At 36.6% G+C, this 27,960-nt stretch overlaps 1 long non-coding RNA gene and 1 other non-coding gene across 5 annotated transcripts; one reads left to right on the forward strand and one right to left on the reverse strand.

Moving 5' to 3' along the window:
• Nucleotides 1-7,630: 7,630 nt before the first annotated feature.
• On the reverse strand, nucleotides 7,631-12,586 carry LOC145630508 (uncharacterized). 4 transcript variants are annotated; one of them, XR_014112069.1, is made up of 6 exons: nucleotides 12,476-12,570; nucleotides 12,100-12,174; nucleotides 8,949-9,027; nucleotides 8,797-8,860; nucleotides 8,623-8,704; nucleotides 7,631-8,092 (listed from the first exon to the last, which is right to left on the reverse strand). It is a non-coding gene; the product is annotated as an uncharacterized LOC145630508 (long non-coding RNA). The 4 variants fall into 4 exon arrangements; XR_014112067.1 differs by lacking the exon at nucleotides 12,100-12,174 and having other exon boundaries at nucleotides 12,476-12,586; XR_014112068.1 differs by lacking the exon at nucleotides 12,100-12,174 and having other exon boundaries at nucleotides 8,949-9,032; nucleotides 12,476-12,576.
• Nucleotides 12,587-23,018: 10,432 nt separating this feature from the next.
• LOC145633364 (small nucleolar RNA R71) lies at nucleotides 23,019-23,125 on the forward strand. The gene has a single exon (XR_014112694.1). It is a non-coding gene; the product is annotated as a small nucleolar RNA R71 (small nucleolar RNA).
• The last annotated feature ends 4,835 nt before the right edge of the window (nucleotides 23,126-27,960 follow it).

Here is a 27,960-nt window from a genome sequence, read left to right on the forward strand (position 1 = left end):
TGTGGGCTATAATCAGGTCGGGTCATTCTCGGGTTCAAGTCAACAAGTCAATAATTTGCAGGTTATAATCTGGTCGGGTCATATCCAAGTGGGTTCATCTTGGGGTTCAAGTTGGCAAGTCAATAATTATTTGCGGGTTATAATCAGGTCGGGTCATTTCCAAGTCGGGTCATTCTCGGGTTCAAGTCTACAAGTCAATACTTTGCGGGTTACAATCATGTCGGGTCATTATCGGTTTGAATTTCGGGTCAGATTAGTAATAGATCGGGTAGAATTAGGATTAAGTCAATAACAAGTCGGGTTGAATACGTGAGGAAAACTTAGGTGGCAACATGTGTTTCATGATAGCTATGGTCGGATTTTTAAATTAATACGTGCGGATAACCAAAGTAGTAAAATACACTCTCTAGTCCAAAACAAACATAATTAAGCTTTTTCCTCCATTGAAGCAGCTTTTTGTGCTTTCTTTTCCATTGAATCAGCTTTTGAGGTTATGAATTATTTTCTTTTTCTGTGTCGTGAATATCAATCATGCAATCTAGGATTCTAGGGTATGTAGCTTGTCAGTATACATAGTCAATTTAGGGTTCGTATTCTTAAGTCTCCATTGAAGCTCGTTAATTCTCTGGTATTTTGGTTCGAAGCACCTAATTAACTGCTCATAAATCATAATACTAGCACTGTATTAGCAAAAAAAAAAATATGAAATTTGGGCGTGCTTTAATGTGGGAGCTTGATCAATCAAGTGACTCGATGCTACATTTTAGTCCCTGGATTACATGTTGAAGCTATAGTCTATATATGTACGTCTAGGTGGGACAATGTCTTGGTGAACATGGTGCTTCCTTGGTTTAAAAGCTTTCCATTACAACTGTTCAAATTGTTAGCGTTAACTCTATGCCAGAATATGCTCCTCCCCCAATTGTCGTTTTTATAGAAAGCTTTTAAAAATTACGAGTACTACAATGCTTAAATGCTACATGTATCTCTATTAGCGACAAACAAACTGAGTTTTGACAGCATTTCATATTGTTCTTCAAATTACTTCCAGTTTATTGATTAGATGTTCAATCTGAATGCTACATGTAGAAGTTAAGAATTTTAAAAGGTTAACTTGTGTATCTTACTCCATTACATTATAGTCTCTCTCTCAAGGTTGATGGCTGAACAAGACACTTAACATCCTTTACTCTGTATATTTTTCTAGGTGACGGCTAAGATATAATTTTTATATTTAGCGGGAAAGGACTACTCTATTACATTATATGTCTCTCTCTCAAGGTTGATGGCTGAACAAGACGCTTAACATCCTTTACTCTGTATATTTTTCTAGGTAACGACTAGGATATAATTTTTATATTTAGCTGGAAAGGACTACTCCATTACGTTATATGTCTCTTTCTCTCAAGAGCATGGAACTTGGAGCAGCCATATGGTAGAGTTTCCTGCATTGTATGGCCTGTAAAATTTGCTTCAGTTGGCAAGGGTTGTTGTAATGTTGTGCACACAGAAGCAAAATTAAATGGTGATGAGCGGTTTGTTTTATAAATTTTGGTGTTCATTTATATGTTAACATTGTTTTGTTACTTTTGTATCCATGCCTGATTACGCTCCTCGTTTAATTTTAGCTGCAGAGACGCTGCTCTATTTAGTGCCTTATAACTTCATAATTAGTCATGGTGCTGGTATTGTTTGAGTGTGACATGGATTAATTACATTAAATTAGGTGTAACAAAAAAAGTCAATTTCTAGCAAGTTAAGGATTTTCCATTGGAACTTGGGGAAGACTTCCTTATATAGATTACTTCGTATATCTAATGCTTGTCTTTCTGAAATCACTGATGTCTTTGAAACAGAAGAAGGGTTTGAAGCATGGCAGGGGCTATTAAGCAATTGCTGCAATAGTCTTGCTATAATCTCAATGTATATCCCTGTCCATTTTCTTCCAAAGAATTCATTTTGTTCCATTTTTTAAATAGCTATTGGTTTTTATTTTTTACGGAGTATTTATTACAGATGACCCATCTTATTTCTTCTTAATACTGCTGAAGTTTTGTTGCTATTTGAACTGCTTCTGCTTGTGTTGCTGCCTGGTCAACACCACTGCTGCTGCTGCCTATCTAACACCACTGTTGCTGCTGCCTATCTAACACCACTGTTGCTGCCTCACCACTGCTGCTGCTTTCCTTTGTTGCTGCTGCCTCACCACTGCTGCTTTCTGCCTTTGTTGCTGCTGCCTCGCACTACTGCTGTTTCCGCCGCTGATGCTGTTAATGTTGTTGTCACTGCTATTAATGTTGTTGCTGTTGCTTCCGATGCATTTAAATGTTGCAATCAATTCTAATTTTAGCTTTGATAAATTAAAGTACTTTCTTTGAGATAAAATTGCATTGTAATAAGGAGTATTACAATAATTATTAATAAAAATATTAAAGTTTGTATATGTATTTGTTTACGAATCAATTTAGAGGGGAAAAAAACTAGTGGACTGATTTTCATGTTTGCGAGTGATATTGGTCTTAAACTCGTAATCAAATTATGGTCTCCAAATTATGTTAGTCGCAAAATTTTAGCAACTTCATGGGTAGTCGCAAAAATTTGGTCTCAATAAGTCACTTATTCTACTTTTTCTTATAGTGATTTGTGTAAGGACCTATAGCTTTATCCTTAAAAAAAAAAGGACCTATAGCTTTAGATACGTTAATCTACTAAGCTATTTAGGCTTCCTAACACATACGAGGTACTAGTTACTAAGCTAGGCTAATCCATGTGTTATTTTGAAGATTATATGTAATCATAAATAAATTTAGCTTACAAAGTAACTTTTGCTATACAACTTCAACATATACAACAAGGCTATGCAAAATCAACCAAATTGCACTAGATATTCGAACAATGCAATACGAGCATTCAATACGTCACAACCTTTATTATTCTATGACAGAATACATCCAAGTAAATTTTCTAAATAAAACTTATATTTTTTTTAAAGGGTAAGAAAAAAGAAAACATTAGAAAGGATAATTCTTAATAAAAATAAAAATTATCTTAGTGGACGAGACTTATACTTACTTAAACTTAATTTCACATAATTTAACAAAATCTTGACTCTGCCACTAATTACTTGAACAATTAGTTTTAAGTACCCTTAAATAATTTCCTTAAAATATGTGAACACTCACTCATTGAAGTTAGTTTGTTGCGGATAAATTAATACAATTTGTTTTACCACCTTAAATTTCAAATAATTTCCATTTAATTGAGGGTTGTTTTGCAAGAAAACATAGACTCTTAATAAGACAAACAACACTTTTAAAGACACCCCATTATAGTAATTTTTGCTATTAAAACTACAACTACAGTACCCACTTCATCGAAAATTCTTCCCACTTCATTGCTACTCCATAAAATTCAATAAAACAAGACATTTTCTGACACATCATTCTCCACAACTTCATAGTCGGTCCACTAATCGTCATCATCATCGTCATCTTCAGACATCATCATGGACACATCACCATCAACATCATATGACACAATCTCAGGTTTGTACTTTCTTCTGTCTTCTTCTTACAACTTGTAGTCTTGTACTTGGAACTAATACTTAATTTATTTTGTGGGTTACTTTTGAATCACTTTTCCTCTGCCTTTTTGCATTTTTGTTATGGTAAACTTTACATTTTAACGAAAAATGCACCAAATATAGATATGGGTTTTCCTGTAGAATTCTGATTTTGTGATGGTAACTTCGACTATATTTCTGGGTTTGATTGAAAATTTTATATGGGTTGTAATTTGTCTGCATTTTTTTTCTTCTTTAATGAAAAACGTATAAAATATAGATATGGGTTTTCCTGTAAAATTCTGATTTTGTGATGCTAAAATCAATTAAATTTCTGGGTTTGATTGAAAATTTTATATGGGTTGTAATATGTCTGCATTTGTTTCTTCTTCTTTTTTTTTTTTTTTCTCTCTTTCTTCCATCATCTCCTCTGTTTTCAGTAAAAAAAAGAATTGTGGGTTTATTTCTATCAAATTCTTGTTTCTACTTTTGCTCTATCGTTTCCTCAAAAAAAAAAAAAAATTATATGGGTTTTGTTAAATTTTACTTCGTATGTTGTTAAATTGAATTTGCAAATTTTGCATTTATGGGGGTTATGATTATTCGTGGTTTTTTTGTTCTTGACTATTTAATATTGAAATGTTGATTAAACTTGTCAAATGTTTCATAATTGAATGGTGTTTGACATTAATATGTCTAACTTTTTATTATTAGAAATATACAATACATTAAGTTAAATTACCCACGAACTACAGTACATGTAACTCACTCATAATTATTTTTAACTATTAACTATAAATAGAATACTATACTGTAACAGCAATACTATCATACATTCATACCAAAGTAAGTTGTTATTCTTTGAAAAAAAAAATGGATGCATGGGAAGTAGTAGTTCAAGAAGCAAATGCAACAATTCCTGTGGCAACCGTGGTGTTGCCTCTTGCCTACGTATATCCTATCCTTATACTGGTTGTCGTGATCGTGATTAGTGTGGCTACTGCTTCAGCCGCGGTTGCTTTTGCTATTTTGGCAGTTGATTAAACTTGTCAAATGTATCAGAACTGAATGGTGTTTAACATTACTATGTCTAGCTTTTTATGAGAAGGATTTGAGCAATATAACTCGTACCAGTAGTTTTTAGCATATGTTAGTATCAGTATGTGCTGTGTATCAGATTAGACGAGGCTCTAATCAAGTAGAACACACACAATTAAGGCAACAGATCGTAGTATTGATCTAATCAGGGTAATCCAATAGATACAAATTCCTACTTTTAAGAGGTAGGAAGTCTTTCCCAAAATGTTTCCTCACTTTTTTTTGTGGTACCTTATTACATAGCTTAAGCCCTATAATAGTGCTACTACATATTCTTCTTGTAATGTTTAATTGGCTGATTCTGTTTATAAATTTTGATTGTGTTTCTCTTCTTAAGCCCCTACAGATTCTTATTACATAGCTTGTTGTATGTGCTAAGGTTGTGCAATCTGCTTATTTGTTGCGATTGTATTATGAAATTTTTCTAAGACAATGTGTTATGTATCATACTATGGGTTCCTGTTAGGAACATGGGCTGTAATATACGATTAATAAATATGCATCGACTGTCCTTTGTGAGTTATTATACGATGTGCTATATTCAAGCTGACTGATCTAAATTTTTTTAAAATTTAAAGATGATATTGCAACTGTTAATATTATCATTGTTTGATGATTTATATCGTTGATTTTTTAATTAGTGTCTAATAATAACACCACTAAGTGTCACCACCATCACTATTATCACTACTCACAAACTTTATAAAAATGAAGGTTGATTAAACTTGTCACATGTATCAGAATTGAATGGATGAGAAGGATATGAGCAGCATAACTCGTAGTCTCGTACCAGTAGTTTTAGCATATGTATGTTAGTACGTGCTGTGAATCAGATTAGACAAGGCTCTAATCAAGTCGAACACACACAATTAAGGCAACAGATCGTAGTATTGATCAAATCAGGGTAATACAATACAAATTCCTACTCTTAAAGAGGTAGGAAGTCTCTCCCAAAATGTTTCCTTATTGTAGGAAACCAATGTAAAATGCATATCCAGTTTACATACACCATCATGTCTTATTGCTGTAAAATGCATAACAATTGCAATAGTAAGCTTTATAGTAACAGGAATGAAACAGTAACAATGGAATCAATGTTGATACATGAATGTGTGATTCATTAAAGCAATCTGATTTGAATTTTGGTGTTATCTCATATAATGTGATCTATATTATATTTGGTTTATCTGAAAAAGTATCAAAGACTTGAAATAAGTTGAACTGAATACAAGATATCACAAAATCTGATTTATCACTAATATCTCTCTGCTTTCCTTTACATAAAATCTGATTTGAATTTCATACTTTGTATAGGCTTAGTGGTTCACCCATTCCAAGTTAGCAAGAGGCCTATCTATTCGATGGAAGAGAAAGAGGAAGGTAGGGACTACTACCTTAGAGTTGATATGCCCGGAATTGCTTCTAAACATGATTTGAGTTTTGTTCAAGGAAATGAAAGACAATTGAAGGTGACAGGTAATGCGACTCGAAATCAAATGCATGGATGGTCTGATTTTGAGAGGACATACTCTTGTGTTATCGACCTCAATAGAAAGCAAAGTGATATTGATATTGATCACTATGTTGTTGATGGTTGTGTCACACTCATCCTACATAATGCAAAGGGTCAAGTCCAAGTCCAAACACACCAAGTAACTCAACATACTGTCAACAGCCCCGAAGACCATATTACATTTGGAAATCATGGAACTACTTGGATTGATCAACAAAATCGGGCAAGACTTGGAAAACGTGGGTAACTCTGTTTTCTTTACAAGACATGGAACTACTGCCTAGAATTCCCTTACAAGATTCATGACTGAAAATTCATAACTTATGATGTTAATGAACTATATCAATATAACTAGATTAATGACTGAAAAAGCTTTACATCTTGTTGTGAAAGTTATAAGTCAGTCCAAAGTTAAAGGTTTTTGACCCTCCTACCTTATGTTAGATTGCAGTCTCTTTAGGGTCATGTGATTATTGCACAAGTATTCTCTGCTGTGAATGTAAGCCTTATTATGCTTGGTATAATTGTGTGGGGATGATGATGTGAGCACCAATGCAACATGAAAAAATATCATGTCAAATAACTATTCTTCTAAATATATGATAGTCTCCTAAATATATGATATTCTACTTTATCTTTCTGATATATTTTTGAAATCAACTGAATTATCTTGATTTCTTTTGTGTTTTCTCAGTTACCTTGCCGCCGGAAGCTTACTTGGTCAACCCATTCATCACCCGTGGTCCAACTGGCTGCATAATTCATAAGTTTGCGAAACCAAGCCCATCCAAATTTGTCCTCTACATTCTATTAGAATGCCCTGGGTTGGCAGATTTTGATTTCAGCCTGTCCTCCCTCGCCTGTAAAATTGCAGGGCCGGAAGAAGAAGATAAAGATGAGGAAGTTCTGAAGTGTGAGCGCACATATTTCTGGTCAATGAAGTTTGATTGTGGCTGCTGCCGGTTTGACGTGAAAGGTACCAAAAAAACCGATCAAAAGTTGTCAGATGGTTTCCTGCTTCTTAAGCTACGTGGTACAAGTCGTACAACCACATAGCTACATCCCAAATAAAAATGGGCTTTTCTGACTCTGCAGTAGTAGTGTGAACCTCCCTAGATTCAACAGGATGTAACCTAGTAACACCGTCTAAGCTATTGGTCAGTGGTGGTTGTGGCCATTAGCATGCTCTTTCTTAGCCCCTGCTTGAGCTCATTCTGCTGAAATGGGACGTTCTTTCTCTTTGAAAGAAAAATCAGAAGATAGGTTGTTTGTGTCCGAGTCAAGGAAGAGACAAACTATAGCACAATCCAATATCTTAGAAGTTAACTACTCTTTTTTTGAACAATTAACTATTCTCAAAGTCTCAATAAATCCTACCAAAGTTGGTTGTTTTTTTTTTTTTTTTTTTTTTTTTGGGGTCTAAAAGAGGGGCCTAAACAAACAAAACACACAAATCCTACCAAAGTTGAATACTCTTTTAGGTAGAATTAAGAAATAATGACCAACCTCATTCCAGTAATACTAAAACATGATCACTCAGTCCAGTCAAATAATACGGAGTAAGAAATAAACGCTACAAAGAAAAGCTACTCAAAGTCACCTTATTATTCGGAATCTTAATCCTCCAAGTCATGCGTTTATTACCAGAATCAGAATATTGTTGCTCAGTCGCAACACCACCTTGTTCTGCACCTTAAGTGGCAGTCGTTTCTGCACCTTCCAACGGAACATTCTCAGATGAAGGTACCTCTGCATCTTTGTCTTCCGAATCACCATATTTGGCATCAATTTTCTTCTCACGCTCAGCAACCACAGGTTCAGTTTCAGTAACCTCTTGAGGAACCACCTCTTTATTGTCTTCCTCACCACCTGCCTGATCTACTCCTCCGGCTTGTGTCCGTTCTCACTTACTGTATGTCCTGAACAACAAAACACAACAATGTCAAAAACGCCAATTCCAAAATAAATGAGCATATTACATACTATAAATTCTAATAACATCATCAAATTAACTCAAACTCAAGACAAAATAACATTGATTAAATTAATTTCCAATGAAAACAGCAATCAAAAGAAAAATCCAGCAATTTTTCAAATGATCATCATCAATGCCAAAACTACATATCAAACCTAAAGAATCAGGTTGTTCATAAAAACAAAGGCGTTTAGCAGGTTAATGAGCAAAGTATAAAAACCAAGTATTAAATTTACTGCACAATGTGTTTCCAAAATAAAGATCCTAGACCTAGGTCTAAGACATGATATATGAAATTTGACTATGAATTGATCACTTCATCAGCCGCCACCCTCCCCTCCTTCCTTCCTTCCTCTTATTCAGCTTGAGGAATACAACCGTCATATACCATGGAATCATTGATCAGATTGATACAAAGAACGAAAGAGGTAACTTGGTGAACTTCGAAGATAAGCTAATGCTGGTGAAAACTACCTTCTTTGTGCTGTCAAGCTGATGCTCTAAATGTTGAAGTTCCTTCAGGTTCAAGGTATCAAGTTCTTCTCCCATGTAATGCCTGCAATGATAAAAAAAAAAAAAAAAAAAGCTTAAGATTTTCATTGATAGGACGGTTTCTGTAGAGAGCAACATTTGTTTCTTAAACTTTACCTGTGATTTTTCTGCAGAATTTCCAGCCTAGACTTCAGCTTTGCATGCTCCAGAGCCAGCGTACCTAATAGTAATAAGCATGATTTATTAGCTGAAGCACATCTGAATGTAAAATCTCAACTATTTTGCTTGGAAGAAGGTAACTGGCATACATGGGAATCAGGACCACGAGCAGTCAGCGGTCTCTCTGCATATTAATATCTTTCATAGTGCTCGAGGATCTTCTCCATGCTGATCTTAGGTAACACACCAACACAGACCATGTCAAGAGTAGTTGCATTTCAACTATAACTAACTTAGCTCATATTAAGCACCGAATTAGATCAACAAAAAGGAAAACTCGGTAAAAGATCTAGTAGCTAGGTCAAAGGAATATATAATACACTAAGAAAAAAACAGTGATGAAAATAATGCTCAGAGATACTCACAGGCACTAATATGCTTGTGAAGATGGATACAAACAACTGAACAAATGAGGATGACTTATTGTGTCCAAGTCCAAAACACCATAAAAAAAAGTCCTAAATGACAAGCAGAAAAAGCACACTAATCTGTCTGATTCGCAAACTATAAGACCCCCCAAAACAAGTTCAATGGTTTAAAGAGACTCAAGGTAGCAGGCAAGATCCAACCAATATTATCTTACCAAGCATATGAACATCAAAACAATAAGAAATACATGCTTTGATCCTTGACAAAAAAACAAAATAAGTTGAATAAGAGGAATAGACTATACAATGGCCGAACCACGTCAAACATAGTCCAACAATACACAAAGGAATCAAGGATCACAGCCTTTATAAAAGAACCAAACAAAAAAACCACAATCAAACATTAGAGATACATTCCTCTCCCCCCCCCCCCCCCCCCTTCTCATTTCCTTTTCCTCTAAAGGCTTTATCTCCTTGTGTTACTCCTTCTTTTATGGATCGTAAATTTTAAAAGGCCTCTTTCTACTTGATATCCATCAATCTATCTATTTATCTTTCCAGGCCCTTATTTTCTCACTCCCTCTCTCTCCCCACCCATATTTTCTGATTTTTGTAACTTTTAGTAATCCCTTCTTACTTGCTCCCTCCTTCACTGTACCGCTTTCCCTTCCTCCCATCTTCCCTAAAACTCATTGCTATCTCCCCAGATCTCTCTCAAACTATTTTTTTTCACTCCACTTCTCGTCTTATGTTTTCTGGTTATTGTTTAACAAAGAAAATAATCCAGAGTTCAACATTAAAGCTACAACACCAATTTGAATACTCCAATACTACAAACAGAGATCAAGTAGCATAACACTAATTTATAGCTAAAACCAATCTTCAATCAAAATGAAACATTCATCATTAGCTGCATTGTTTATCTAATGATTAACTAAATCAATCACACATTAAATGCACACCGTTACCATCAATCTTTGCAAGGTATCACATTTATTTGTAACCCCAATTTTTAGCCCTTGATTGAAAAATTAACACCAACCTTTGAACTGGCTAGTTGAAATTAAGGCATAAAGCTAAACCCTTAAATAGAAAACCTTTGGGCACCCCTGATCCTTTTATAAGTGAGAATTATTCGATGTAGAGGAATCATGCAAAAGCCGAAATACATTTAAGCGAGGATGAAATTCGTCATTCCTACTTCCATTTTAATATACACGTATCAATATGAACATGCATAGGAATATAATTAAAAATAAAACAAATGAATGGATTTTCCTCATAAATAAACCGAAATAATCACATAATATATTAGAGGCTACATAGCCCACGACATTTTATATTGGGAGTATAGAAATGAAGAAAACAGTAACAAATCTTACAAAGCGACGCAAATATAACTTATGCTAGTACTTGCTGCTTTACAAGACAAGACAAATTCCTAGTATATCAATTTGAATAGCCTTAAAACTCAAACTTAAACAAAGACGAATAGCCTAAGACAGAGAGTAGATTGAGAAGCCTCCAAAAACTTTCCAATGGTGAAGGTGTAAATGAAAATAAACCCCTCATTCACCAGATTTGATTAGTCATCCATAGACTCAATCATCATCCACAACACACAATCAACCCAATTTATCGTTCTCAAATGATGCAATATTTTGTAAACCTTGCATACCATTCCAACATATTTTAGACTTTTGAAATGGATTCAGATCAGCTCACAATTAAGACACACAAATAACAATATTTGAGGGAGAAAGATTGAATCTTTGATTAATCGCTCAAGCCAAAAGTTACTTACAAACGGTGGGTTCAGCCCGCCACTCCCCTAGGGTAACTTTAGGTTACCAATCTCCACAAAAGCTCACTCACAAATTGCCTACCTCATCGATACTCACTCCCCTTTTTATATGTACAAGCAAATACCTAAATGATTACTACTGGCTGCTGATTCTGTCTCATGTGCTGCTCTCTTTCCCATCATGTGCTGCCATCTGTCATGTGCTGATTGGAGTAGGTGAATTTGGCTGCCCTGCTGCAATGAGAGGCCCATCAGTGTTCCTCTGAGTGCGCTCCTTCCTACCGGCGTAGGTGAGGACCACTGGAGGTCTCACAGGGTCTATTACAACTTTCTAAGCAATAATGGATCAAAAGGTCTCAAATTTAGGCTTGGAAATGCAGGTTTAGCTAGTAAAAAGTCGACAATTTATGCTGGGTAAGCATAAATTGATGGCTTCCATACTTATTTAAATCCAATTTTGCCAAATTCCATTAACAAAAACTAAACCTATGACATCAAAAATTCAACAATTCAGAAGCTTAAAACTTAATTCTATAAATGCCCAAGCCTATGATCCTAACATTTTACAAAAAGCTAGCAAAATAAGCAACATTGTACTTTTACACTATCTATATGCTTCTCTTTGACTAACGTATGTGATTTATACACAAAGAAAATCAGTCATATGAGATATGTAATATTTATCTCAACTAGAGTTAGGAGACAATTTTTGTTTGATTTGACTCATTATATATACTGTAATTGTAGCTTCCTCTAAACTTTCCTAGTCTGCCAATTCAAATGTTTTTAGTGCCAGCAAAAAAATATGAAGCAGTATGCCAACGAGGCTGCATACATAATTGACTCTCCCAATTCGCGCTAATCGAACCAATACAATGTTAAAATTCCGACCTTAAATTATTACCTCCGTTACAGGTTATAGGTTATGTGCAACGATTTGACATAAAGCAGAGAGGGAAAAATGTCTAATGGTTGCACATAACCTGTAACGGAGGTAGTATAATGGATTGGATCAAAATTTAATCACAGTAAATTGTTACCAAGTAATATGCCAATAAGGGTGCATACATCAAAGTTCAATCTATGAAACAGCAGAAACAATCCCTCTCCAACAATAAACCATAACCACCGTTTGATTAATTCCTGCAAATCATTCCCAAACAATCACTCTCCAACAATAAACCATAATTTGTTCAGTTTGGTTTCAATAACTTATTTCACATGTTATTTAATTAAGCTCATATGATCAAATTAATCATCTTTACCAAGATTTTATCATTTCATACCAAAAAATGAATGAAACAACAAGAATTACATATTATTTCCTCATTTTCTCCCAAATATCTAATTAGATGTTTGCATAATTCTAAACATGCAAATAATTTGCAGATTGGATTAATAAATAATAAGAAAGGAAGAACAAGATAGAATTTTAAGAAATTACCGTCCATCTCAAGGATTGGATTGTTCACTTTGATCTTCTGGGAAGCCATTGCTTTTCTCTTTCGTTCGTTCTCCTCTTTCTCTTTCTCTTTGTTTGTCTGACTTATCAATCTTTTTTTTTTTTTTTTTTTTTTTTTTTTTTTTTTTTTTGCTTACGTCTGACTAATTAATCAGTTGAGTCTTCAGAGTCAACAGTCAACCAACACATAAATTAATTTTCTCCGAAAAAAAAAAAAAAAAAAACTCATAAATTAAGAAAAATGTTATACATATAAGCATTAAATTTACACTTGAAAATCGTAAAAAGTTAAGAAATCATCAAAATATAAACACTAATAACACTGATTTATACGTGTTTTTGTCATGAATTCCTAATTTTATACAATTTTCAAGAGTATATTTAATGCTTATATATATCCCTTAAGACGAGACTTATATTAACTAAGATAATAGGAAATTTTGCATTAAACCACCTTTTATAACCCTTTAATTGCAGGAAACCACCTTATAAAATTTTTTTCGTAAAAACACACCTTAATTGTAAATTTTTTTGCAATCACACACCTTTTCCCGGAAATAACCCATTGACCTTGTATTCCGGGGTTGACTCGACCACGTGCCTCGCACGTGACACCCTAAAACCACTAACCCTCCCTTTTCCGGCGGCCAACCAAATTCCCCACCCCACTGCCGGCGAAGGCGACCACCTCCCTACCCTAGCGCCGGCGTTCTTGCTCCCTTCCCTTTCCCCCAACCCACGAATTCTCTCTCCTCCTCTTCCACCTAACCAACATCACTTCCTTCACTCTCACCAACCGAACCCAAGATCCACCACCACCACTACCCACTTTCCTAAAGCGCCGCCCACAAATTCTCTCTCCTCCTCTTCCTCCTAAAGCGTCGTCGTTCGATTCATTGCCCAGACTCCGTTGTTCGTCAACCGCCATGGATGTTGCACTTCACGAAGGTACGAGAATTGGGTTTAGGGCTTGAGGGTTGGGTTTAAGGACGGGAATTGGGAAAGGGAGGGGATGAGGTCGTCGGCGACGAAGGAGGGAGGTGGTCGCCGGCCACTGGAAGTGGGTGGCTGGGGAAAAGGGAGGGTTAGCGGTTTTAGGGCGTCTCATGGTCGAGTCAACCCCTGAAAACCAAGTCAATGGGTATTTTCCGGGAAAAGGTGTGTGATTGCAAAAAATTTTACGATTAAGGTGTGTTTTTGCGAAATTTTTTTTTATAAGTTGGTTTCTTGTAATTAAAGTGTTATAAAAGGTGGTTTAATAATGTAAAATTTCCAAGATAATATTATATATGTTTTCAGTTTCAAACTTTTTTCTGTTTTATTATTATAAATCAGCTTCGACTATATTTTTTTGATAACTTTTTTTTTTAACTAATATATAACCAACCAAATGTTGTTAGCTAATAGGTTATACGTACTATGAATAAATTCAATGTACGGAAAAAACAAACAAATAAGATTTGATCTTGGGACCTTCTTTGCTAATGGCCTGGGCCCACTACTAAAATTCGGGAATATTGCGACTGTTTTATTGCGACCGTCGTAAAAACGGTCGCAATTTATATTAATTACGACCGTTTTATAGCCTGTCGTAATTTTCATTAATTGCGACCGTTTTTTTTATTATTGCGGCCGTTATAACGGTCGTTACAATTATATGAATTTTTTTTTTAAAAAAATAATTACGACCGGTCTGACAGTCGTAGAACCGGTCGTAACAGTTTTAAAAACAAAATAAAACAAAATCGATTTTGCTTTTGTTAAACAAGGGGAAAGGGAAATAAGAACAGAGAAGAAGGGGGAAAGGGAACCACGAACAGCGACCGACAATAAGGCTCTTGCTGCTCCGCTGCTGTTCCCACCGGCAACCTCACTCCGTCCGTCGACGCTACACAGGTATGTCGTTTTGATTTTTTTTTTTTTTTTAATTTTATTTTGTGCGAAAACCCTAACTTAGGGTCGCAAATCAACACCACGCAGGCCCACCGTCGCCGGATTCCCCTCCTGCTCTTCCCTCCTTTGTATTCCGACGGCGGTACTCAGGTAAGTCGATGTTAATTTTTTTTTTTTTGAATTTCAGTTTATTTGAGCGAAAACCCTAAAATTTAGGTAAAAAACTTCTCCTTCGCAGGCCTACCGTCGCCGGTGTCCTCTTCTCTCTTAGCCTCCTCCGTTAGCTGTCCACCCTACTCCAGGTAATTCATGCAATTTGGTTACTTTTTTTTTTTTTTTTTTTAAATTTAGTTAATTTGGGCAAAAACCCTAAATTTGGTCACAAATCAACTCCTTCGCAGGCATCAAGTCGCCGGTTTCCTCTTCAATCCTAGCCTCCTCCGTTTTCCGTCCATTATACTCAGGTAAGTGGTTGAGTTTATTTTTTTTTTTTTTTTTTGAAATTTAGTTAATTTTTGCCAAAACTCTAAATTTAGTAGATGGTTTTGTGCATTTTCACATGTAAAATTACATTGGCCATTTAAATTAGTTTTCAGCATTTAAATTAGTTTTCTCCATTTAAAATTGGTGGATGGTTATCTGCATTTTCACATGTAAAACTCTAAAGTACACGAGGCTTATAGTGATAAACAAGTTTATATCATCTCAAGTGACTTCCCCTAACCACATCTCTATACTTAAAGCCATAAATACAATAAGACAAGATGAAGTAAGTTCAATTTATTTAATTGATTTTATGAGGCGTGGGTTAAATAGAAAATAACATATGGTAATAGAAATTAAATGTATGATACATACAAGTCTTCATATATGCATGCCAGATATAAATATCGTGTCTTACTAATCACCTCATATTACTAAATGAAAAAAACAGACGAATTTCATTTGATTATCAAGTTGAAAATTGACAACAGGGGTATAATATAGTTTCTCCTTTTCAAAGACAACAAACAGCAAAATACAACTTGCAATAACGATAAATCTTATACAACAGGTGTATAATATACACATGCTTAGTAACTCTAGATCGACTTAAATTAAAAATTAAACCATTTATTCTATTGTATAAAATACACTCGTTGCACAAAAGATGGTGAAATTTAACTCTTGAACTTTTGATTAAAGCTATGTTCTCAGTCTTGACCTTTTGGTTGATTTTTTTTTTTTAATTTCGTTATTTAATTTGAAATAGCTAATTGTGAGTCACAAATTAACCCCCTTTGCAGCTCCATCGTCGCCAGATTCCGCTTCTGCCTGACCTTCCTCCTTTTTCTATCTTTTTCCATCGCCCCCACTAGGTAAGTCGGCTGTAGTATTTTTTTCATTTTAAATTTTTTTATTTTTTCCCTGCCTAAAAGTGTAACACCACCATATACCAGGAACACCTTCGTCGCCGCCTCTGCTTTTCTGGTCAACTCCTCCGCTGTGTGTTTTTCTTCCCTTATTTATCTACTTCTTTTACTTGTGCAATATGATTCATATTTATGTTAGTTGTTTATGGAGTTGTGATCTCATGTGTTGGATAATTTTAGTTTGGTATTGATAGCTTGGTTATGCGTAGGCTAGAACTTGGATGTGTTTTGGTTGGAATAGAAATTTATTTTGCTTTATGTCCAATGTAGGACTATTGGATGGTGTGAACTAATGTGTTGGATAATTTTAGTTTTCATTTTAAAAAATAATGATTCTTATTGAATTACAATGGCTTTATTAGAAATTATTTTGTTTTTTCATGAAGGGTTACATGTGGTTGTATTTTTTAATATTTTTATATTTTTTTATTTTTGTTATCAAACTCCCATCTTTGTTAAGTATACAAATCATATTGCTTCTATTATTTTATTAATGTTACATCAATTTACTTTGAAATGGTATAAATATAATTTTTTAGTGTAAGTTATAAATAATTTAATCAATATTGTAAAATATAAATAATAAGTATCTTAGAAAAAATGTTGTAAAAATTATAATTATTTATCAAGTTAGAAGCATGTGACATAACATATGTTTAAATCTCTTAATAAAGAATGTGAAATCAGCTTTCCTGTTCAAGTCATGATAAGGACCTTTGGATATCATTTCGATTCTAATTGTATCGTATGCCATTATTGTAATGAATACATGTTCAGTGTGAATGATTAATGTGATTTGTTTTTCATAGTGTTGTAGAATTTGTCACCATGAAAAGGAAAGAGCGTTGGTGGATGTACGATAGATACGATGGCGGTAATGCTCGTAGACTTAGGCCAGAGTTTGTGGATGGTGTTGAACATTTCATACGGTTTTGTGAAGCTCATCTTGAGAGCCCGGGCATAGATGAAGTAAGATGCCCTTGTCTGTTATGTAAGAATAGACGTCTTCATGATGCCAACACAGTAAAACTCCATTTGTACAAAAAGGGGTTTATACCTGATTACTATGATTGGGTTTCTCATGGTGAAGGGTTCCCTACATCAAGTGTAGAGCAACCAAATACTTACCGTGAAATGGTTCTCGATGCTCTTGGGAGTAATCATGAACCACCAGGTGACGATAGTACTAGTGGTTCAGACGAAGAGCCAAATGCTCAAGCAAAAGCATTTCAAGAGCTTTTAAAGGCTGCCGAGCAACCACTATACGAAGGTAGCTCCATGTCTGTTCTAGAGATGGCATCTTGACAGGGTAAAGTCGTATCCCCTAATTAAAAATAAATACCTAAATCACTAACTAAGGTAGATAGGGAAGTAGGGTCGATCTCCACAGGGAAACAAGTCTTTTTACTTCCAATTAATTATTATAATCTAAATTATTTAAGTAACCAATATTTATAATTAAGTATGAGACTAAACTACAAAGGAATAAGAGTAGGGAGAAAACAATATATAAAGGGATCTAGGGTATAGGTTCACCAATAAATAATACTCCAGGGTAAAACATAGTAATCAATCATTGACATTGCATAAATAACATGATTAACAGGCTCTCGCAATTTATTAATCAACATAGATCTAACAGGCTCTTGCAATTTACTAGATCTAAGTCCTCATTGAAAATAGCCTTTAATATCAAATTAACATCTGCTCGATTCATCAATTTAATATTGCTATACTTTTACAAGCCGCAATTGTAAAACATTAAAACAATCCAATAAGAAATTATCATGTAATACCAATAATCAATAACAGTCAATCATCAATAATTTACCCCTTCATATTATTTATTAGATCCCCATAAACCCTAGAAATTAAACTACTCACACATATTAAAAACTAAACTAATCAAAATAATAAAATAACTCATGATCAAAGGAATAAAATAAATAACTAAGATTAAGGAAAGAGAAATCGTTACCAAAATAAATCTGGAATTAAAAGAAAGAATTAAGAACAAAGGTTTAGAGAGAATTTAAGAGAGAGAAAACTAAGTAGAGAGAGAAAGTCTAAGAGGGAGGAGATAAGGGAAGAAGAGAGATGATAAAAAACGTATTACGGAGGAGTATTTATATTCCGTACAAAAATCCTACGCTAAAACAAATTAAAACTATGTTAATCATCTACTAAGAAAACACGCGCCCGATCAGGCGAAGGGCCGCCCGATCGGGCCCGCCTTTTTCACAACGCCTATACTGATGTGCCGCGCCCGATCGAGCCTACGCTCACCCGATCGGGCCCGGTCTTCTTCTTCGAGGCTTGGACTTCGATTGGGCTAGATTTCTCGGCCCAATCCATATTTCCTCTTGGGTCTCGAATACATGGTCCAAATGTCTCGTGATCCCAATTACCGAGCCCTTAATCACCGGCTCTCACCGATCTTGGGATCCAAAAGTGGTCGTGTCCTTCTAGCTTCCGTAGTCGATCCAATAAAGCCCGGGAAAATGCTCCAAGAGTGCAATTTCCTGTAAAATACAACTAAAACTACGAAAACACTAGAACACACAAATTAGTAATAAAAGTGGCCCGAAGGAGCCAAAAACACTACTAATAACGACCAAGGGACGGGGGTAAAACACTATATAAAATGGACATATCAAACTCCCCCAAGCCAAACCTTTGCTTGTCCCTAAGCAAAGAGCTCATCAATGAACATATAAAACATACTTCACCCTAATAGTCAAATCAATAACCAACAACTCAAGGCAAATCTAATGAACACGCTTCAACATCAATCAATCTTATTCATCTAATCACCCTTCCTCCCCAACAATTGTCAAGTAGAGCAAACCACAAGAGCATATAGAATTCAAGACTAGTGCTCACACACTCAACTCTCATTTATGTGGCGAGTAAAGAATGTACTCGATCGCTCTCCAACCAACCCCTTTATGTGAACAATGCCCTCCCAACTCACACTCTCGTGTGTATAAGAACAATGTAAGCTCAACCTACTAGTCGACTCGAAATATGTCAAATCATAACTTGCATTGATAAACAACACTTTCACATTCATACAACTCTATGCACAAAGGTCAGAAGGTCTTTAAAGCTTGTAATGTAAGGCTAGGGAAAAGGGTAGGATAAATTTGGGCATAAGTGAGAGAAAAGCTATGCTTAAAGGAGCCATATCCTAATAAAACCCATGATCAAAATAAATAATGATCATACATCTCCTACATAACCAACTCTAACATCAACCAAATATACTCCAATCATAATAAATAATCCCAACACTTACAATTCCACTCATAAGATATAATAATGGAGCAATAGAGTGAATAAACAAACTTATTTTCCAAACTTGAATTTTTTTTCATTGAGGCTCAATTTTTTTCTTTTAATATCATGCTTTATTTTTTCAAGAAAATATAACTCTCAAACTCATCAAAAATAAGCATGAATAACAACAAAACAACTTCTCAAATCCCACCCAAATTGTGCTGATAATAAGCACACTACAAACTCCCTCACTAATAGCTCCCCCAAGCCAAGCTTGGGACTAGTAACCAATGGGGCAAAATAGGCTTGTAATGTGGCTAATAAACAACAAAAGGGTCAAGGCAACAACATGGGCAGCAAAAAGGGAACAAATGTATCTACAATCATCTGGAGGCTACCTAAAAGAACAAACGCCTTCGTCCTCCACAATGTGCATAATAATGAATCATATAAATATTACTAGTAGTTGCAAACCAATACTCAAATTCATTGACATACCAGGAACTATAGAACTATCACACATTTCCTAACCAAATCAACTAGTCAAGCACTATATTCACAAATAGTTGGACAAAATTGACGCATGTTTAGGATTCCAAACAATTAAACTTCAAATCATGACCAACAAATCCACAATGCTCATTATCAATAACCAAGAATCAAAACAATATTTTTTTTCAAGTTCGGGGCACAGGGAAGTATGATTTACAATTCATTGGAACAAAACTAACCTAAGAAAGTAATAAAATCTATACTAAAAAAAAAATAAAAATAAATAAAAGAGGAGAGAGAGTGAAAGATGTACCATATGAACACGAGAACCTCCCCCCAAGCTAAATCAGACAATGTCCTCATTGTCTTAAAGGGAAGCTAGTAGTCAAGGTGACTACTCTTCATCATCACCACATCAATGTCACCAAAGCCTCGAGGATTGCAATGCATCTCTTTGGAACAAAATTGGGCAAGAAAGAAACAAAGTGTTAGTGGGAAAAAGTTCAAATTTGAGTCAGGTGCACTATTCTGATCATAACTTTTGATATATAAATGATAATACAGTGATTCCAATTGCATTGGAAACTAGACTTGAAGAGATTTCCAACGACAGGTCACACGCAAAAATCGGATAAGAAACGCAAAAGTTATGGCCTGTCGAAGTTGACTAAGTTTGCTGACGCGTACGCGCGCCCGATCGGGCGAGCTCTGCCCGATATATCTTTTCCTTCATTCGATTTGCGCCCGATCGGGCAACCTCGCCCGATCGGGCGAAATTTGCTCGAGTTTTCGACTGCACTAGCGCGCCCGATCGGGCGACTCTGCCCGATCGGGCTAATTAAGGCTCGATTCCAGCTCTCTTCTCGCGCCCGATCGGGCGGACTTCGCCCGGTCGGGCGAATTTTAAGCCAAAATTCTTCCCTTCTCGCGCCCGGTCGGGCGAGGCTTGCCCGATCGGGCGGACAATTAAGTCCGTAAACGTCAAGTTTCGCGCCCGGTCGGGCGCCTCTCGCCCGGTCGGGCGAAATTTCTTTATTTTTGAACCATGCTCTCGCGCCCGGTCGAGCGAGCTTCGCCCGGTCGGGCCCGAGACTAAATCGGGGAATGCTAATTTTCTTCTGTTCTCAAAAAGTTGTCTAACTCTTTTCCTTCAAACCTGTACAAACACTCATAAAACTCATTAAATTCCCTCATCTCTCCTCACATAAGAAAACGAAAAGAAAAACTAGTCTAAAAAGCATTAAAAATACGGGTTGCCTCCCGCAAAGCGCTGGTTTATCTAGGTCCTGCACGACCTTCTTACCAAGTACAATTCCTAGGACCCTTGGCCTAACGCTTGATCGGGTGGTTTCTCACCCGGTCTAGCGATGTTTAGGCTGCGATGCGGCTTCCTGACATAACCTGTGGGACGCCAAGTTGCCTTATCTGGTGGATCCTCCTTGACTTGGAATGGGGGATCTTCAATGCTACGCACTAAAAACCCTTCTTCGATCGAATGTTGCTTCAAATTGTCATTGCGTTCAACACTTGCAACTCGATCTGGCGGAACACTTACTGTAGGCTCGGGTCGCACAACAGGCTCGATCGGTTCCACTTGGTCATCCTCGAAACCAAGACCAACATTGTAGAGTGCTCTTTCTCTTGCATCGACTTCCTTCTGCCATTTTTCTATCTCATCTGAAAGGGATGCAACACAAGATACTGCCTCCAAGGGATCTTTTTCAAGAGCTTGGGGCTTGTTAGAATAATTTACAGCCACATTAACACTGAAACATTTCTCCTCAGTCATGGAGCTTTTGGGGGCATTATTCAGATTAAAAACAACTTTATCGTCCCCTACTGATAGTGTTAACTTACCACTTCTAACATCTATGACTGCTCCTGCAGTGTTAAGGAATGGTCTACCCAAAATAATTGGGGTTTGCATATCTTCAGCCATATCAAGAACAACAAAATCCACAGGTATATAAAATTTACCTACTCTGACGGGAACATCCTCTAAAACACCTAGGGGGTATTTGAAAGAACGGTCGGCCATTTGCAGAGTTATATTGGTAGCTTTTAATTTACCCATATTCAACTTAGAACACACAGATAATGGCATGACGCTAACACTAGCACCCAAATCACATAATGCATTATCAATCAAGAGATTGCCAATATGACAAGGGATAGAGAAACTACCCGGATCTTTTAATTTAGGTGGAGACTTATTTTGAAGTACGGCACTACACTCTGCAGTGAAAGCTACTGTCTCTACCTCACTAATAGACCTTTTTCTCGTCAAAATTTCTTTCATAAATTTTGCATACGAGGGGATTTGTGTGATCAATTCAGTAAAGGGAACTGTTACCTTCAAATCTTTAACCACCTCCAGGAACTTACCAAACTGCTTATCCAAGTTTGTCTTCAATTGACGATTGGGGAAAGGAAGTTTGATGATTGGATTTTGAACATTCTTATTCTTGTCTGGAGTAGCCACCATCTCTGGAGTTTTACCCTGCAATGTAGAATTAGATATGTTAGTATTATCCTTTAGCCCTACGGGGCTATCAACTACATTGTTTGGTTTAATGGAATCAAGATTAGCAGTATTTAATAAAATAGGTTCATCAACTCTGGGCATAGAGGGCCCTTCATAGTTTGAACCACTCCTTAGAGTAATTGCAAATGCTTGATCCGTAGGCCTAGTTGGCTATGCCGGCAAGGCTCCCTGTTGGCGTGCTTGTAGAGTAGCGGAGAGTTGCGCAATTTGATTATCTACAATTTTATTATGCGCTAGAATTTGATCAATTGTCGCATCCCTGCTCTCCATGTGCTTTTGCATATTGACCAACATTGCTCTAATTTCCCCCAAAGAAGGGTCGGAAGATGAGGGGGGTTGTTGTGGGTGATTCTTCTGGCTAGCATTGGGATGATAATATTCCTGCTGCTGTTGCTGTGGCACCTGTGGTTCTTGTGGTGGTGGATTTTGAATATTAGTGCTCCGGTAGGAAAGGTATGGATGATTCCGATATCCAGGATTGTAAGTGTTGGAGTATGGGTTATTCTGCCTATAAGCTTGGAAGGCATTAACTTGCTCCACGGAACTCCTGCAATCCTGCTCCCAATGACCTACAATACCACAGTTTTCACAGAAAGCCTCATTAGAATTATTATTAATCGCAGAAACATTAGCTACATTAGCAGTGCTCATATTATCTAATTTTTGGCAAATAGAGGTCAGTTGAGCTTGCAAAAAGGATACAGAGTCGACACTATGTTTCCCCTTATTAGCAAATCCTCTGGGATTCCCATATTGGGAATTGTGTATCGCCATATCTTCAATAACCTGACCTGCATCATCAACATCAAGATTCATAAATCTCCCACTAGCTGCAGAGTCTAAAATTATTCTAGAAGAATTTCCAATGCCGTTATAAAAGGCTTGGATTAACTGCCATTGTGCTAAATTATGGTGAGGGCATTCTCTTTGTAAGTCCTTAAACCTCTCCCAAGCCTCATATAAAGACTCATCGGCTTCTTGGGCAAAGTTCTGAATCGCACTTCGTAGTACTGCTGTTCTCTCTGCAGGATAATACTTGTTATAGAAATTCAAAACAAGAGTTTCCCAGTCAGTTATACCAAGTGTAGTTCTATTCAAGCCATTAAACCACAATTTAGCTTTTCCAGTTAAAGAGAAGGGAAAAAGAATCTCCCTGATTTGGTCTTGAGTGACCCCGGCTTGCCTGATGGTGTTGCAATATTGACAATAGTCGGCAATGTGAAGATTCGGGTCTTCACCCTTGGCTCCACTGAATTGCTTCCTCTCTATCATCGTTATAAATTGAGGTTTAATTTCAAATTGAACCCCATCAAGAGCCGGAGTAGGGGTGAGATGTGGAAAATCCGTAAGCTTTGGTTGTGAATAATCACTAAGCTTCTTTGGAGCCGCCATCTCTGATTCTGTGTCTGATGATGTCTCTAAATCGCTAGAATCAGTTGGAGGATTGCGGTGATTATTGTTAGTATCACCAAAATCCGCCAGGATTTGCTTGTAGAAGTTTTTCTGTCTATGGAAGGAACGTTCGATCTCAGGATCGAATGGGATATAACCTGATCTGGAACACCTGGGCATAAACAAAAACTAGAAGCAAATATGAGATTTGTCTCACAGAACTAACGCTCTCTGAGACGAAAAGGGAAATAATCTAGACTACAAAAACAATCAGAAATAAAAAATAAAACCGTTTTCCCCGGCAACGGCGCCAAATTTTGACAGGGTAAAGTCGTATCCCCTAATCAAAAATAAATACCTAAATCACTAACTAAGGTAGATAGGGAAGTAGGGTCGATCTCCACAGGGAAACAAGTCTTTTTACTTCCAATTAATTATTATAATCTAAATTATTTAAGTAACCAATATTTATAATTAAGTATGAGACTAAACTACAAAGGAATAAGAGTAGGGAGAAAACAATATATAAAGGGATCTAGGGTATAGGTTCACCAATAAATAATACTCCAGGGTAAAACATAGTAATCAATCGTTGACATTGCATAAATAACATGATTAACAGGCTCTCGCAATTTATTAATCAACATAGATCTAACAGGCTCTTGCAATTTACTAGATCTAAGTCCTCATTGAAAATAGCCTTTAATATCAAATTAACATCTGCTCGATTCATCAATTTAATATTGCTATACTTTTACAAGCCGCAATTGTAAAACATTAAAACAATCCAATAAGAAATTATCATGTAATACCAATAATCAATAACAGTCAATCATCAATAATTTACCCCTTTATATTATTTATTAGATCCCCATAAACTCTAGAAATTAAACTACTCACACATATTAAAAACTAAACTAATCAAAATAATAAAATAACTCATGATCAAAGGAATAAAATAAATAACTAAGATTAAGGAAAGAGAAATCGTTACCAAAATAAATCTGGAATTAAAAGAAAGAATTAAGAACAAAGGTTTAGAGAGAATTTAAGAGAGAGAAAACTAAGTAGAGAGAGAAAGTCTAAGAGGGAGGAGATAAGGGAAGAAGAGAGATGATAAAAAACGTATTACGGAGGAGTATTTATATTCCGTACAAAAATCCTACGCTAAAACAAATTAAAACTATGTTAATCATCTACTAAGAAAACACGCGCCCGATCGGGCGAAGGGCCGCCCGATCGGGCCCGCCTTTTTCACAACGCCTATACTGATGTGCCGCGCCCGATCGAGCCTACGCTCACCCGATCGGGCCCGGTCTTCTTCTTCGAGGCTTGGACTTCGATTGGGCTAGATTTCTCGGCCCAATCCATATTTCCTCTTGGGTCTCGAATACATGGTCCAAATGTCTCGTGATCCCAATTACCGAGCCCTTAATCACCGGCTCTCACCGATCTTGGGCTCCAAAAGTGGTCGTGTCCTTCTAGCTTCCGTAGTCGATCCAATAAAGCCCGGGAAAATGCTCCAAGAGTGCAATTTCCTGTAAAATACAACTAAAACTACGAAAACACTAGAACACACAAATTAGTAATAAAAGTGGCCCGAAGGAGCCAAAAACACTACTAATAACGACCAAGGGACGGGGGTAAAACACTATATAAAATGGACATATCACATCTCGAATTGTATCTTTGAAGTCGAAATACAATTTGCCCCATAGGTGCGTTGATGGGTTTGCTTCATTACTGAACGAAGCGATTCCCGACAATAATAAGATGGGGAAAACATTCTATGATACAAAGAAGATTCTTAACGGACTTGAGCTTCCGCACAAGAAGATCCATGCATGCCCAAAGGGTTGTATGTTATTTTGGAAAGCTGATGCTGAGTTGGATATGTGTAGAGTGTTCGAAAGGGATAGATACAAGAGGACTTCAAAGGGGTCATTGGTTCCAATAAAAGAACTCATCTATTTTCCAATCACTCCAAGGCTACAACGGTTGTTTGCAACAAAGAACGTTGCGGAGGAAATGACTTGGCATTCCAAAAATCCAAGAGTCCAAGGCACAATGTCGCATCCTAGTGATAGTGAAGCTTGGAAGCACTTACTTGGATAGATCCTTCCCCGATTTCGCATCTGAACCTAGAAATGTGAGACTTGGTATGTGTACCGATGGGTTTGCTCCTAATGGCAAGTTTGGGGGGTCAGTATTCATGTTGGCCAGTCATTCTGGCCCCTTATAACTTGCCTCCATCGATGTGCATGAAAAAACCATTTATGTTCCTTTCTTTGCTCGTTCCTGGTCCTAAAAATCCGAAGGGGAACTTGGATGTGTATATGCAACCGTTAATTTAAGAACTGAAAGAACTGTGGGATGTTGGTGCAACAACTTACGACATCTCGCAAAGAAAAAACTTCAATTTGCGTGCAGCAATCTTGTGGACTATAAGTGATTTCCCAGCCTATGGTATGCTTTCTGGATGGGCAACAGCCGGTAAAAAAGCATGTCCATATTGCTTGGACAAATCAAAAGCTTTTTGGCTTGAACATGGTGGTAAAATGTCTTGGTTTGATTGTCACCGACAATTTCTTCCTCCCGAACATCCTTTTCGAAACAACAAAATTGCTTTTTGTAAGAACAAGGTTGAAAAGGGGACACCACCTCACATAATGTCCGGCGATGAGCTATGGCAACAAGTTCAACACTTTGCTAAGGCAACAGATGGACCAGAAGCACTTGCAAGCTTGAAAAAGAAGAAACTAGGTTGGTTTAAGCAAAGCGTTCTTTGGGAGCTACCGTACTGGAAGACTCTTCTACTCCGCCACAACCTCGATGTGATGCATATTGAAAAGAATTTCTTTGACCAACTAATTCACACAGTGATGGATGTGAAAAAACATACTTCAGACACAGTAGCATCTAGAAATGACATTGCCAAATATTGCAAACGACCACAACTACATGTGACGGAGGATGCGAGAGGCAAAGACACTTTGCCGAAAGCCCCATTCTTACTCGACAAGGCTCAAAAGAAAGTGTTATGCGAGTGGGTAAGGAACTTGAAATTTCCCGATGGTTATGCTTCTAATTTGAGTGGATGTGTAGATTTACAATCATGTAAGCTTCATGGTTTAAAGAGCCACGACTGTCATGTCTTCATGGAGAGATTGTTGCCAGTTGATTTGAAGGAATTGCTCCCGGTCCATGTTTGGAAATCTATTACTAAGATTAGTCTTTTCTTCCGCGATCTTTGTTGTTCCACCATCAAATTGAGTGATATGGAAAGATTGGAACATAACATTGCAGAAATTCTTTGTAAGCTCGAGAAGATATTTCCACCAGCGTTCTTCAACTCTATGGAACACTTACCAGTTCACTTGCCTTATGAAGCTAGGTTATGTGGTCCTGTCCAATTCGTTGGATGTATCCGTTTGAGAGGTTTAAGCTCCTACAAACTCATAGCTGCCATTTTCGTTTATACACCTATAGTTGTTTGCATAACATATAACTTATTCAATATTTTTTATTATAGGTTCCTTAATCATTTGGAACGTAAAATTGGCAATAAGGCTCGTGTGGAAGGTTCAATATGCAATGCTTATCTAACGAAAGAGATAGGGTACTTTTGCTCTAACTACTTCCAACAAGGAGTGGATACCAAAACACGGGACTTAGGTCGAAATGTTCATGAGGATGTTGAAAGCACTTTGGATGATAGTGTTCCAGAACTGTTTAGGGTTGATCATGGACATGCTTCTACTGGTGGAGTTCGTCGTTATTTGGATGAAAAAGAACTACAACGTGCTCATTTATATGTTTTGGGAAATAGCGGTATTCTTGAACCATATGAGAGGTATTAAATTTGTAAATTATCACACTCACTAAGATTTCATTGAATTTTACATCGTATCCAATGTCGACCACCTTCATTAATAATCTTTCTCTGGTTATATGGAAGGGGGTTTGAGGACCACATTGTTCAAATGCAACCCACTATTCGCAAAGAAGATGTGTGGATTAAACATGAAGCTGAATTCCTCGAGTGGTTTAGGTTGAAAGTGAGTATGATACGCATTTGACATCTAACACGTTTTCTTACTTTGTTTCTATAACTTCACGACTAATTTCAATTTATTAATATAATTATGCCATATGAGCAGGTGATTCAAGAAAAGCCAAATGATGAAATATTGTTTGCTTTGGCTATAGGCCCATCTAAGCGAGTGCGTACTTGGAGCCAATTCTATGTGAATGGATACAAATTCCAAACTTATGGCCATGGAAAACATAAGTCAACAATGAATTATGGAGTAAGCGTATCCAATGAAGATGGTGGTGATTATTTTGGTTTTCTAGAGGATATCATCGAGTTGGAGTTCAGTGGTGCCCTACGGACTTATAAGACTGTTCTTTTCAAGTGCAGTTGGATGGATTCCACTAGGGGTATGAACATT

The sequence above is a fragment of the Chenopodium album genome, chromosome 5, assembly GCF_948465745.1.
Source record: "Chenopodium album chromosome 5, dcCheAlbu1.1, whole genome shotgun sequence".
Classification (NCBI taxonomy): Eukaryota; Viridiplantae; Streptophyta; class Magnoliopsida; order Caryophyllales; family Amaranthaceae; genus Chenopodium; species Chenopodium album.